Source organism: Scardinius erythrophthalmus (assembly GCF_964197995.2).
Source record: "Scardinius erythrophthalmus genome assembly, chromosome: 4".
NCBI lineage: Eukaryota > Metazoa > Chordata > Actinopteri > Cypriniformes > Leuciscidae > Scardinius > Scardinius erythrophthalmus.
The window spans coordinates 25,568,997-25,584,988 of NC_138224.1; positions in this window are offsets into that span (position 1 = coordinate 25,568,997).

Genomic DNA, 15,992 nt, shown 5'->3' on the forward strand with positions numbered 1-15,992 from the left:
AGTGATAGGCTTTGTCCTATTTAATTTATGTTATTATTTATTTCATTATTTTTTTCTGTGACATTTTTTTTCTCTGCTGACAGTAATGTTAAAATAATATTTATATTGACACAAACACAATTTTTGTATAGCATTTATAATTGTTATAGGCTACTTAATCTCTCTCTTTCCGTTAGAGACATTTGAATGTGAGATTCTGGAAACGAAATCTAAATTTTGCAGACCTGTCAGGTCGGGAAATAAAGCGGGTGAACACAGAGTGTATTTTAAGCGGTTGCTGAATAGAACCTTGTGGGAGCGGGACGGGAGAAAAAACAGTCCCGCACAGACCTCCTTAAACCTTAGGTGTGTATGTGTGTGTCCCGAATAAATAATAATAAAAAAAAGGAATAAAGTTCAAAAGTCGGACTGTAAGCGAATGAGGCATGATTGCTATTCACACCTTTATTAATAAATAAAGGAAATGGTCCTCAATGAATAATTAGAACACAAATCACAGGCATTAATCAGAGCCAGAACAGAAACTGCCAGATGACTGGATCTTAGGAAAATAACATAAACTTCCATGAGGGTAGAGACCAGGGACCCCGAGATGCTTTCAACCAGTCAGGAAGAGTGTAGACAGCAGAGAGGGTAACAGCCGTGAGCGGGCGCTGAACAGGTACTCTGTAAACAGGCACAGCTGGATAATACACAGTCTGTAGGCAGTATAACTCACAGTAGAATAATTAGTATCACTTTCCACAGACAGGACAGGACAAGACAGGAGCACAGACGTATCTCGCGTGAGGTCATTGAATAATCCGACAACAAGACAGGGCTAGGAAGAGGGAATAAGAAGCTGAGACAATCAAGAGAGAAAAAGGGAACCGGTGAGGAGATGGGAACGAAAGGGGAAACAGCTGTAAGAGATAATGAGCGGAGGAGAGAATGTGTGTGCGTAATTGTGTGTGCGAGAAAGTGTGTGACCACAAGAGGGAGACAGAGAAAGAGGAAAAGAACCAGGATCATGACATCTTTATTGTCACTATACGAAGGTATAGTGAAATTGGAGCAATCCTTACAGTGCCATCACATATAGCTGTGTGCAAACTAAACATCCAATTATACAGTTTAAGTAGAAGTAGTGGTAGATGGCCCTTCCCTTCTCACTATTCCAAAAGCTATGTTTTGCTTCATGATGCGATTTGAAAACCCCAGCATGTATCAGAAGGCCAATAAATGCTTGAATTTCATTCCAGTCAATGTTGCTCCATTCTTCCGCAAACACTCATCGCCCCTCTAAATTAGTAATTTCAACCAGAATGTTTTGAATTGAGCTTAAAAAAAATAGCTCAAAAGTTGACTTTATATCTTCTACACAGGCATACCTTGTGGGTCCAGGGGTATGTCTTCGGACCTCCTCTGCCTGCGCTCTCCCATGTGTCTGTGGAGGAGGAGATGATCTCCACAGTATTTCCCCATTCTTGGAGAGGTACGTTTCGGGGCCTTGTCTCTCAGGGCCTTCCTCTATGGAGGGATTATTGGGTCAGATTGAAAACTAAAAGTCTAAAACTAAAAGTCTTAAAACGAAAACTGAAAGTCTAAATTTGAAACTAAAAGTCTAAGGGCGCTTTCACACCTGAAAGTCCGCACCAAGGTCCGAACCAAAGTTCACGTTTTGAAACATATTATACATTCAGAAAGTTTTGGTTTGGTTTCACACTGCAATTATGCGAGCGCACTAAAGAACTTTACGTTACGTACTTGCGTCCTGTCGTCATCATCTATGTGGGCTGCATCTTGACATTGATTGGTTTGTAAATGGACGTGCGTCTGACGTCAGCGTGTTGTTAATTCGGCGGTTAACTTTGACAACATGAATGAACAGATGCATATCGTTGCAACTATATTGTTATTTTTATGGCATTATTAACCTGCAGCACCAACTATACACAAGGCTAGTTCAAATTCGCCAAATGAACGTCCTTGTCGTGCGAACATTTTATCGTCGCCAGCAGGAAAGGAGGAGAAGACTGCGAGCAATCATGCGAGCTCTGGCACCTTCATTTGGGGAGAGACCAAGGTGAGTGGCAATATGTTTCCATACTGGCCAAAAGACAAGTTGTCACGGGTGATTTATAATTGTGTCCTTATTTCAATGCATGTCTCTGTGCATAGAAATAGAACAACATTATTTAAGATTTAAAATTAAATATTCATGACAGCCTACTGACAGCTCTAGGTCTGCAGAATGTCAACATGTAGCCTAACAGTTGCAGATTAAATAAATAAGACATTTACCTGCTTATTTTACACAACCTTATTGCATGTGTTATATTTAGCATGAGTTAATAGGGCCTAAAAATTGGTGAATATTATGGCATTTGTACTTTTTTTTTTTTTTATCTTTTACAGGAACATCTGGGTCCAGCCACGATGTATTGCTTGGTGGCAGCATATATGTGACAACTGGACAGAGAGAGAGTGGCTGCCAACTTCCGAATGAGAAGAACCACCTTCAATCATCTCTGTGAGAGTCTTCGTCAAAGGCTGACTTGACAGGATACAAGATACCGCCAGGCAGTGCCGGTGGAGTTTTGCGTGGCGATATGCTTGTGGAGGCTGGCCACCAATCTTGAGCTCCGATCTATCTCTCACCTCTTTGGTGTGGGAATGTCAAGTGCTTGTGTCTTCACCCAACAAGTTGTCACTGCCATCAACAACATCATAAAGCCACAATACCTACACATACCATCAGCTGCAGAAGTCAGAGAAATAGTCAGAGGATTCAGTGACAGGTGGGGGGTTCCCACAGTGTGCAGGAGCTGTGGATGGATATTTGCATTATGGCACCACCTCACAACCCAGCTGACTACTACAACCGCAAAGGCTTCTATTCAGTAATCCTGCAAGGTGTTGTGGACCACAATATGAAGTTTTGGGATGTCAACATCGGCTGGCCTGGGAGGGTTCATGACGTCCGCGTGTTCTCAAACTCGTCCCTTTATGAACGAGGGCAGAATGGAACGCTATTGCCAGGATGGCAAGAAACCATTCAGGATGTGGAGGTACCTCTTGTGATACTAGTTGATGCCGCGTATCCACTGCTACCATGGCTAATGAAGCCATACCCGGAGGGCAGAGGGATAACACCGGAACAATCTGTTTTCAATCACCGCTTGAGTCAAGCCAGAATGACTGTGGAGAGGGCTTTTGGATGCTTGAAAGGAAGATGGAGGTGCCTACTAAAGCGTGGTTTGTCATGTGATTGTCATGTCACCATAATCAGTGACTTCATCTCCGCCTGCTGTGTCCTTCACAATTTTTGCGAGAGTCACAATGAAGAATACATTGGCAATGAAGATGAAAATTATGATGCAAGACCAGACCCTGCAGACCGTGTCATTGGTGGTGACAGTGGGGCAAATATTAGGAATGCATTATGTGCTCATTGTTCAAATCTGTAGGTATGGACATTGTTTTGGCACTTGCAGCCTTCGCATTGCATTATTGCTTGTTCTGTCAAGAAACACAATTATTATTGCCTGTTATGTTCTGCAACCAACGACAGTAAATGTATAATTATTTTACTAAAGTTTATTGCTGAAATAGTTGTGTTGATCTTGTTCTGTTTATAATTACATCACACTTCAGTATGTAAGAGAGAGATGACACTGTTAAATTTGGTCAACATTTATTATAGAAAAATAAAATAACTTTCACAATGTTGAATAACACTTTAAGTGTAAAAAGGACATGTGTCCTTCGCATTTGTCGATGCACCACTTTTTCTCATGGCATCGCGTGCCTTTGTATATTGCTGCCGCAGTTTCTTTATCTTCAGGTGGCATTGCTCTCCCGTCCTCTCATACCCTCTCTCTCTCATCCTCTCCGAAAATATTTGGAAAGTGTCTGCATTTTTGTGTGTTTTTTCCAGTTGACTTCTTATTATGTCATCAGACCATACTTCAATTAAAAACCTCGTCTCCTCCTCTCCCCATGTGCTACCACGGCTAATTTTTCCTGCCATCTTCTGTTTTTTCGGCTTTGCGGGAACCACCGGAACTTCCTGTAAATGGTCTGAAAGTCCGAACCATACAGAAATGCTTTCACACTAGAAACGAACCAAACCTTTGGTCAGTTTGATCCGGACCAAGACCACCTCTTTTAATCGAACCAAATTTCGTCTGTTTGGTCCGGACCGTGGTCCGGGGGAGGTTTCACACCTGCAATTTTGATTCGGACCAAACTAAAAAGTCCGAAAGTCCGGACCAAACAAGGTAGGTGTGAAAGGGCCCTAAGTCAAAAACTAAAAGTCTAAGGGTGTATTCACACCTGCCTCGTTTGGTTCGATTGAATCGAACTCTAGTTCGTTTCCCCCCTTGGTGTGGACCTTTTGGGCAGGTGTGAATACAGCAATCGAACTCGGGTGCGGACCAAACAATCGAACCGAGACCCAGCTGAAGAGGTGGTCTCGGTACGGTTCCAAACAAACTCTGGTACGGTTCGTTTACGGTGTGAACATGAACCGACCCAACTGCAGAAAACTGCGCCTTTTTATTTGACTGCTCTTATGAGGATACTTAACAAAACGGACATTTTGGCATAATGGTGTCTAAAGCGAGCGAGCTAGAGCGCGCGCACGGCAGAGAGAGGGACCGAGAGACCTTGTGTGTGTGTGTGTGTGTGTGTGTGTGTGTGTGTGTGTGTGTGCGCTAGTGTGCCTCACGAAGCGCATGTAACGGCCCAAGCAATCAATTGTCAGTGCGGCCGGGCTTTTATCTATACCATATAGTTTCTTCATATTGCGTTTGTAGAGAATAACACCAAATCAGTAAAATAACAAATATTACATTACGAAATATCTCCATGCTGAGCCTGTTTGTGCACTTCCTGCTTTTCCCTGCTTGAGAATTCCTGTCCAATGAATGGACGACCTTAGCACACGTGTGGTTTTGTTTACACATTTTGGTTCACTTGCAAAAAGAGCAGTGTGAAAGCGAACCGTACCAAACAAAAAAAATCAACATTCTATTTGGTCCGGACCAAAGCAAGTGAACTATCGGACTTTCCTGGTGTGAATACACCCTAAGTTGAAAATGAATTTGGTATTTATGATTGGGCATTTGGTATTTAGGATAGGGCATTTTGTATTTAGGATTGGGCATTTGGTCATTTAGCCATTTAGGATTTAGGATTGGGGATTTAGCATTGGGAATTTGAGGATTGAGGAGTGTATGCAAATAAGGAGGAGTGGCCCAAATACTGGAGGCTGGGTTTGAAATGGCTGGTGCGCATAGGCACCTTATGGACAGCAGAGGGAGCTCCCAGTGCTAAGGAGCACACTGGCAGAGCGTCCTCTTCAAAGTGAAAGTTGTCGTGCTCTGCCATCCACGTTGGCTACCATATTAACAATGGCAAAGCCAGAGCTAGCATCTTTGTTGAGACAGGCGCTGGACGTTTTGGACAAAGAAAAGGCTTCCAATAACGGTGGAGAGGCTTCTTCCTCGACCAACACCTTTCCCTCGTCCATTTTACCAACACCGAACGGGTTCGGTCTAAACGCAACCCCGACTCACGACCACCATGCTGTTCAAGGTAAGTTACATTAATGTTAGAAAATTATTAAGTGCAATGTGTATTTTTCCTGTCAAAGTCAAGGTAACGTTACAGTTAAATATGATGAGCGGATCCGCGTGCGAGTCAGTCACACTATAGAGGGTTTTCACTACGCGTCATCAATCCGGAAGTAGGCCATTTTGGAGGCACTGAACGTAAACAATGCCACTGAACTGAACGGACTCGCAAATTTGGCTGATTATTGCTGCTGAAAAATGGTCGAGTTTTGGTCTGTACTAATCGGTCGCATCGGGAAAAAACATTTCAAGTTCTATAGACTGTCAAAAGTTAAAGAGAAGAGTGCAAAAAACTGATGAAAGGAGGCATTTGTGGTTGAGAGGTAACGTACAGCATCAGCCACATGTTTAAATGAAGCGTTGACTATGGCTAAAATGTTGACGTAAGTTAGTTAACTATGGCTACATTCATACTGTCAGTCCAAATCCGATTATCTTTGTATCCAATTGGAATCTGATCTAAAATTATGTCCACACTGTGTATCACAACTGTTCAGATCCGATTTGTGTGTTCATGCAGCTCTTTGGCAATATGGCAATGACGTTGCGTTGATGGAGGGGTTTGCATTTGCAGATGTTGTCTTATTTAAATTTTACAACATGGAAATGTGTAGCTGCCGCGCTGGACTACTGAGCCTCTTGAGCCTACTGCAGAACTGTAGGAGGATGGTATGTAGCAGCTTTTTTTTCCGCGCTCTTGTCTGCGCCGGTTTCAGAAATAATTTTCTGCTCGTCCGGCACTTTGCAACAACACAGCTTTGTTTTCGGCAGCGGCTTTCAGCATGTTTCCTCTTACAACGTCTGACGTTTACATTTTATGTGGCATGAGAAAGTCACATACCACGCGAAATCCGATCAGAGCGTTCAGACTGAAGCTGATGTCCTGATATGTGATTTGAATAGGATTTCAAACCACATATGGATGTAGCTTGAAACGGATTTCATGTGCTTTTTTGGACTGACAATCTGAGCGTAGCCTATGTCGGGATAAGAAATTGAAGAAAGAATTGCAGTAACGGCTAGAAAAGCTAGCTCGTTCGGATCTTTACCACATATTAACTTTAGTTTGTTAAAATTTTGCGCTCTCTCCTGCTTACTAAGTCCTTCTCTATATGATTTCGCACCTACCACGTTTTTTTTCTGTGGTTGATTAATGTAACAATGTGTTCAGTAGTACATAAACAGTGCAATCCATACTGTTGTTTGCATCCGAGTGCCTCCATAATGGCCGCGCATCTGGGTTACCGCCCAGAACCGGTTACAGTTGGTGAAAACCATCTATGGCGAGCGCTAATGGAGCCGATGTTATATAGCTAGAAGACCCGCTGCAGGTCAGTGAATGTTATAACAGCAACGGACAGCGAGTTGTGCATGAGACGAGGACCGCGAGTGAGTGAGTATTATAATCAAATGTTTTATTAAATTCAGGTAACATCGTAAATAATGATTTTCTCGGGCTTAAAATTCATACAGATTTCCATTTATATGGCATTAAATTTCATCCTAGGTGGTATTAAAAATGCTTTAAAATGTCTTAAATTTAACTTGGAGAATCCTGGGGGTACCCTGCCAGATGATTTTTCCGTTTTCTCCTCTGCCTCTTTTTATTTGATTGCTTTGCCATCCTGCTGTCTTAACACTAATAAAGAACGACTGGTTAATGTTGAAATGTAGAATATGATGGTATCTAAACACAAAACAATTTAGTTGTGATCAAATGACAGCAATGTAACTATGCTTTAACTGTGTGTCCCAACCTAGAAGAGGTGTCCAGAGTCTTTGCGCCATATAGCCGACCTGCAGCCAAAAAGAGGCCAGCATCTCCGTGGTCAATCAAACCATCTAGTACCACCTCATACACACACAAGTTCTTTTGTATGAGTAGCAGAAAGGATTACGAAGTGCCCTCACTGTCGTATAAAGAAACACCGACAGCTGCTGGAATGGGGAGCGTAAAATAGTATTCCCAGGTAAGTTTCATAAGCCACTTTTAAGCTCAAGTACCGTGTGTGTGTTCAGAAGACTTTGAATTAGTTTTCGTTTAGAAACTTTAGACATTATAGATACTTTAAATATTGATGTATTACTTAACTTGCTATTGTTAGAATAAAGCCAGTTCATCTGGAAGTCTTAAAGTTAAACTGCAAACCTAATTAACCACTCATAACCTTTGTACCTCTTTCTTTTAAAGGTCCCATGACATGAAATTTTCACTTTCTGAGGTTTTTTAACATTAAAATGAGTTCCCCTAGCCTGTATATGGTCCCCAAGTTTCTAGAAATTTCAATCGGTGTAAATCGAGCTTTTGCTATCTTTCTCTGCCTTTGAGAAAATGGAAGCTCAATCGCGCTGATCTTGAATCTCCTCCTTGTGACGTTATAAGGAGGAATGTTACCTCCCCTGTCTCTGCTTTGCCCGCCCAGAGAATATTTTCCGCCCATGAGAAAATGCGATAGGAAGTAGGAACGCGCGCGCGCGATTTTAGTTTGTCCACGAGAGATATCATGGCTTTTGAGCGAGCGAAGCATAACAATTGCTCAATAATTGGATGTACAAATGAACACTGAAGGGTCAATACAGAGCTGGGCTTGCTGAACGTCTGAAACTAAAGTCTGGATCACTCTCTTTGGCTCAGCTACACACCTCGGACAAGTAAGTCAACTAATGATATATAAGTGTGTTGCTTTACTGTTTATGGTTGCCTAGACTGTTACACGTAGAATGTGGCTGTCACATTAGCTATGCAGCTATGCAGTTTATGTGTGTGAATACACACACTGTAACGCGAGTGTTGTACACTTCTTTGTTATTTGGATAACCGTTTTCCTGTTGGTTATACGGCGCGCGCGATATCCGCATTTCAAGATCGCAGAGCTTGATGATGTAATTGTAATAAGATAAATTACAGATGTTACAGATCTCTCATGAAAAGGCAACAGCAGGTTAGCGTTAGCTACATGATAATAACTGTAAACCATCCGAATAAAGTACCGTATCCAGATTCCAGACATAATATTTTAAACTAACCATTCGGAAACGTCCTGCTGGAGCCGCTGAGTTGTTGCTTCTCCATCCGGATCAGATTCTGGGTCAAACTGAAATGCTTGAACAAGTCGACTGCGTGTCTTCGTGCCATCTATATCCAATGTAAACATGCACCCCATGGTACCGTTGCGCAAGATGGTCAAGGCCACACCCACCCTCCACCTTGCGCCGCCTTTCTCCTCCTCATTAGCATTTAAAGCTACAGACACCGAAACGGCCTGTCTGAAGGAAGCTCATTCTGGGACTGACTTGTAGTGGCTATTATTCTGCACCGAGGCTGAATTTTTGAAAAGAGATTTCAGATACAGTACTAGGGACCACTAAGGCCTATATTAAAGCCTACAAAAAGTAGCATGTCATGGGACCTTTAAGATAAACTTTGCAGTGCTATGGATTTCTCAGCACAGTTGGTCCACCACTATCCCAAACTCAGGGATGGGGGTGGTTATGAACTGCTTTACATTGTCGGTTCGACCAGAAGCAAGGTGCTTGAGGTTCTGCCCTGCCCAAAAAACGGATATTCCCCCATGTACCTTCTCAGTGCTGAAGCAGGACTAGGCAAAGACACTATCTACATTAGACCTCTGCAAAAAGATCTGTGTCTAGAACCAGTGAGTTTACTATAAATTCTATAATGACCATTCCAGTTCAATTTCCTGTTACATACAATAATACAATTTTGATCAATTGATTTTTAGAAAGAAGAGTAGGATTACCTGTTGAGTAATGTAGGTGCTTAGCAAAATAGCAATATGACGCTAGATTGCAGTTATTTGGTCTGGGCTGCAGGTTTGTTGTAATACAATAATGTTTTCCCTGTTGAAAAAAATATTACATTAGAGAATGTTCCTGTAGTTGAATTATTCTTAAGTTGTCACTGGAATGCATTGTTGCAACTCATAAGCTTGCATTTACGCTCTGATTCTTGGCTTTTATTTGGATTTTGTACTGTTTACTTTTTAAAATAGCCATTTTGCTCATCAACAGGTCAGTGAAGAATATGGGACTGACTGGAGTGGACCAGGGGTGGACACTCATCTTGACATTTCAGAGATTGAGCTTCCAAGGCAGCTTACTGAAGCAGACTTTGCCCTTCTACCTCAACCAAGCACAGAGCAACGTGACTACGGTGTTCAACTTTATTGTGAAACTGTGGATGTATTGTCTAGATTATTGTAAGGAGAACCAGGGCATGTCTAAGATACAGCACAACTACAGTAATTCAGCCCCCCTAACAGACCAGAAGACTTTGTCTTTGACAAACTACCCTTCTCCTCGTAGTCCTCTCCTGACAATATGCATATATACTCATAAAGGACAAGACACAGACCATTATTAATAAAAAGGGAAGTCCTTAATTGTGAGCATGACTAAGATTCAGGAGCAGCAGACCAGCTCAAGCTTAGATGATGGCAGCAGATGAGTGAAGGAACTGGTGGAACATCCTCCCCAACAGTGACAGCATTCAGGAGAAGTTAGTGTAGAAGGTGAAGGACATGACACAACAGCACTAAGCTGAGACATGAGCTCCTTTAAGCCAGTCAGACAATGGCTCAGAGAGGGCCCTGACAAACCTGTCAATGTTTTTAATGTGTTATTTTATTCTGTATGCAGATCAGTTGATGTGACATGTTTTGGGTAGATAAGATTACTACTTTTGTTTCCTCTTCTTCCTGTGATTGCTTTCTAGGTATGTTTTCATATTCTGCAACATTTTATTCATGCCATTGTTTTAACTTCCCTTTCGGCTTCTGCTGCTTGCATAGCACTTTCATAAGATTGCACACTTAAAGGTGTCTGTGGGTAGCCATGGCGCAGAACCAGCAGAACCACCTGTTTAAGCAGAAGTTGTAATAGACAGCACACAGGTATAGTAATAAAGAAGCTGCTTGTCTCTTGCCATGGCTTTCACAATATCACTGTGTACTGTTACAGTAGATCTGTAGATTTCAAATGAGATTCATTTACTGTAACATGCCTGTATTTTGCTTTACTACACACTACTTGTATTATGCAACAAAAAAGAAAGATAATAAAGTGTTAGTTACTAGTCAAGATAAGATAACAGTGTAATTTATTTAATGGGGGAATTTAGGCACCACAACAACAATTACAGGGAGAACAGAAAAGTACAGAAGGGAGTTGCAAGATATAACAAACAAAATGAAACCATGTAATTATAGGTCATAAAAAAAAAAAAAACTAGGAGGAGAAAATAAACTACAATACTTGAGAATGAATTGTCAATGTGTCTGAGTGAGTGAAAAGGTCTTGAGTCTAGTGGTGTCTATTGATCCAGTTTTTACAGAATGAGCCGTAGCTTGGCTGTGACCGAGTGAGCACTTCTAGAAACACTGCAGCAAATCTCTGACCCAAAGCTGTGACACCAAGTGGTCCTTCATGTCCAGGTGAAACATCTCTGTCTGCAAGAAGGATGACAAGTCAGTGGGTGGGTTAGAGTCCCCTCTAGTTCCTTCGTCCTGTTTGACTTGAGGTGAGTAACACAACACTGAACTACAGTGTTAGCTGTGATGGTTAAACCTTTCCACATAAGAAAGACAATGTTATGTTAGTGACCCAATGCCGCAGACTGCAAGTGACTAGCAGAATATCAGCTGGAAGCAGCAAAGTCACCACAAAAACACGTTAAGACGATTTCAGAGCATAATATAGCAATATATTGCGGTCCTTTTAACACTGCACAAAAACCCTGCTTAACGTCACATCTTACAGCAACCATCGTGACATAGTCACTGCCTGGCCTTCATGCTGCCTTACTGTTTCCTAACCTTGTTTTTTCTGATGCGTTGCGTAAAAAAAATATATATATATAGGCTATATAGCAAAAAAACAGAAACAAGCACATCTACTGGCAATGTGAAAGGAGTGTATCTACAACTGTCAGTGGGGTTAACCGTAGTTTAAAAATAAAACAAAAAACAGCGCAATAGCCTACTAAAGCATGTTAGCAATATCAGCTAATATAACTAGTAGCTAATGTTAACATCTTACCTGCTGCACTGTCTGCTGCTTTCTCGTCGTCAGGCCGATAGCACTCCTTTCACTGATGACTTTGTGTGTGAGGCCACATAAATGTTACAACGCTGTCATTAAGTTGAAGTTATCACATTATAAAGTACAGTCCTCCAGCCCTGCTCACTCGCTGTGTTTGGTTTCATTACAGTGTGCTCCTTAGCACTGGGAGCTCCCTCTGCTGTCCATAAGGTGCCTCTGCGCACCAGCCATTTCAAACCCAGCCTACAGTATTTGGGCCACGCCTCCTTATTTGCATACACTCCTCAATCCTCAAATGCCCAATCCTAAATCCCTAAATGCCCAATCCTAAATCCTAAATGGCTAAATGACCAAATGCCCAATCCTAAATACAAAATGCCCTATCCTAAATACCAAATGCCCAATCCTAAATACCAAATGCCCAATCCTAAATACCAAATTCATTTTCAACTTAGACTTTTAGTTTTCGACTTAGACTTTTAGTTTCAAATTTAGACTTTTAGTTTTCGTTTAAGACTTTTAGTTTTAGACTTTTAGTTTTCAATCTGACCCAATAATCCCTCCATATTCCTCTGAATCCTCACCCTCATCCATTCAAAGTTTGAGTCAGCCTCCATAAAATATTCCACTGCAGAGGTTTCATTCACTGGATCATCTGGCACAGTATTCTCTTCATTGCCACTAGAATGAAGTAAGTACTCCAGCAGGAGCCGGTTGCACCAACAGGGCTTACGCCTGGTCTTAAGGTAAGTAGGTCTTAACTCAGCATTCTAAGTCCGACCTAAAAGTTACGACAGTTGCACCGTCCAGGCTTAAGTCCTCTTCTCGCTAAGACCAGGAGTAAATCTTACGCCTAGTCAGTAGCAGGCGTAAATTCAAAATCTAGGCATATAATAGCGTTAATAGCCGTTATCCGATAGATAATTTTTCTATAGTAACCACTTAGGGTGTATTCACACCTGCCTTGTTTGGTTCGATTGAATCGAACTCTAGTTCGTTTCCCCCCTTGGTGCGGACCTTTTGGGCAGGTGTGAATACAGCAATCGAACTCGGGTGCGGACCAAACAATCGAACCGAGACCCAGCTGAAGAGGTGGTCTCGGTACGGTTCCAAACGAACTCTGGTACGGTTCGTTTACGGTGTGAACATGAACCGACCCAACTGCCGAAAACTGCGTCTTTTTATTTGACTGCTCTTATGAGGATACTTAACAAAACGGACATTTTGGCATAATGTTGTCTTATTATACAGACATCCCAAGTCTCCCGGAAGTTCCGGGAGTCTCCCGCATCTCGATAGCGGCTCCCTGATTCCCGCAAATCAGTTAAAATCTCAGCGAATCTAGAGAGAGCGAGCGAGCAAGAGCGCGCGCACGGCAGAGAGAGGGAGAGAGAGACCTTGCGTGTGTGTGTGCGCGCTAGTGTGCCTCACGAAGCGCATGTAACGACCCAAGCAATCAATTGTAAGTGCGGGCGGGCGGGCTTTTATCTATACCATGTAGTTTCTTCATATTGCGTTTGTAGAGAATAACACCAAATCAGTAAAATAACAAATATTACATTACGAAATATCTCCATCCATGCTGAGCCTGTTTGTGCACTTCCTGCTTTTCCCTGCTTGAGAATTCCTGTCCAATAAATGGACGACCTTGGCACACGTGTGGTTTTGTTTACACATTTTGGTTCACTTGCAAAAAGAGCAGTGTGAAAGCGAACCGTACCAAACAAAAAAAAATCAACATTCTATTTGGTCCGGACCAAAGCAAGTGTACTATCGGACTTTCCTGGTGTGAATACACCCTTAGTAACCACATAACTAAAGACAGTAGTAAAGACATGGCGCGCCTTATACACAGACTTTACAATGAGCGGGCTTTTAGACGGGAGAGAGTCATTAGGGACAGAAGCAATCCATTGGACATTTACAATGATGAGGAGCTGATAGAGAGGTTTCGATTCTGTCGGAGGGATATATATGAACTTGTTGAAGAGCTGTCACCCGACTTACAGTATGTATCGAACCACAACGCAGCATTGACACCAGCATTACAGCTGCTAATAGCGCTACATTTTTATGCAAATGGTGCGTTTCAAAACACTGTTGGAGATATGATTAATGTCCACAAATCCACCGCATGTCGGGCCATCCGCAGAGTGTCACTGGCACTGAGCCGTCGCCTTCCGCGATCTGCTCACCTCCCCACTGAGGCCGAGTCTGCGGTGATGAAATTCCGCCGGGCCTCTGGCATTCCTGGTATTGTGGGCTGCATCGATGGGACTCACGTCCGGATCCAGGCACCATCTGAGCATGAGTATCTGTATGTCAACCGCAAGGGATACCATTCAATCAATGTGCAGATTGCTTGTGACGCCAATTATAAAATCTTTAATATGGTGGCGAGATGGCCTGGATCTACCCATGACACCATCCACACCACCACTATCCTATCACAATCCTTTCCGCAGTGTCTGTGCCCCTATCCATGGTGCTGATGTAGTGCGGTCACTAGATCACTGAAAACTATATGCTAGGGAGGGGCTAGCAGTTGCTTCATATTTGTTAAAATATTATAATGTTATTTTTTTCATCTATGTTGATTATGAAAAGTGAACAGCACGAGTAAGATATATCAATATATCGAGAGACATGGAGCGGGTCAGACATGATTTTGACCACTTCATTAAGTTTTGTTTTGTAGAAAGCATTTTTTTAAAGTGAATTTCGTTTTGGATAAATTGTATCTTAATTTTAATAAATTTTTCATCAACCAATTGCCTGTATTTAAAAAATAAGAAACAAATATAGCAGACAATCATGGAGGCGCCCGCGCGGTCACTTGCATTGGACGTTAACTGGAGCGCATCTCATCCTAACTTAACAAAACTCAGTGTATGCCTCACACAGACATGAGAAATACATAAAATAAACAAAGCTTGAAATGTCTTTAAACGAAATAATTCCAAACGAAAAGACATAAGCTACTCTCTGATTATGTAATCCATTATGTGCATTTCTCTCTATGCGCGTTCACTACGAATATGGCGATCGTCAAAATAATCAAAAAAATTTAATATTAAATATTTAGTGGCCAAGTTTTGCTAATTTATTAATAGTAAAAAAGTGACACATTTAGGTTTTACAGTAATCATTGACTATTTTTTCTAGGTTTCATTGTCTTCATGGAGAGATGCGGATGCACCCTGAGCGAGTCTGCACCGTAATAGCAGCGTGCACTGTCCTCCACAACATCTGTGTCACCAAGATGATCCCTCTCCCTAGGCAACACCATCAGCCGGTGCCGGAGGAAGGTGTCGACCCTGTGGACCATGCAGGGCATGAAGATGTCGGTGGACGACTAGACCGTACACGCATTATTAATGCTTTATAAATGTTAAAAATAATTCTGCCAATTATCTGCAGGTTGTAAAGCATAAAAATAAGCCACAAAGAAAGTCCAGTAGGTCTATAATAAACTTTTTTTTTTTAATTTACATATAATTGTCATTGATTCATTGTACACAATTTGCCATTAGGCTTATTTACAGAATTACAAAAGACCGCCCATCCTCTTCAGAAATAGGCGAAGATGACCTGTTTATCTGTTGTTGGAGCAACTGTATTTCTAACACAATTTTTTGTTTTTCAAGTTCCAACTTTTCCTGCTCGGTCTGTAATTTTTTTTGTTTCAGTCTCCACTCTAACAATTTCCTTCTCAAGAAGTGTCTGCTGCAGATTATCCAGCCTCCTCATCCGTTTCACCGGCGGTGCACCGCTGCTGTGTTCGTGAGAACTTTGTGGAGTGACTGGGTCCTCCATCGAGTCTAAAAATACAGATAATCTGTCATAGGCCTATTGTTATCTGACAACTACTAAAACTGTTATTCTAGGATACTCTAATATATAGGCTACACACCTTCACAATTCACACTCTCGCTTGAGTGATCGACATCGACCTCTGAGACAGAGGTTTCTTCCATGTCGGTACCGCCACTTTCCGCACCGACCAAACCAATAAAAGCCGGGGAATCCTCTCCAAAGATATCCACAATTATATTACTGTACACGGAAGTTTTTGGGGGAGGACCCCCGCCGGTTGGGTGGTGTTTTTTTGCAGACAAACCTTTTTTTGCTTTGCTCAGGAGGTCTTTCCACTTTTTTCTTACATCGCTCTCTGTCCGAAGGCAGCCGGAGTCAGAGCAATCGTTAATCGCCTCTGTTATCTGTCTCCATGTTGTTTGTTTTTTCTTGTTTGTTATTGTATTTGATTGCTTGGCAGTCAGTGTGTGTCTGTGCTGACTGTACAGCTCTATTAAC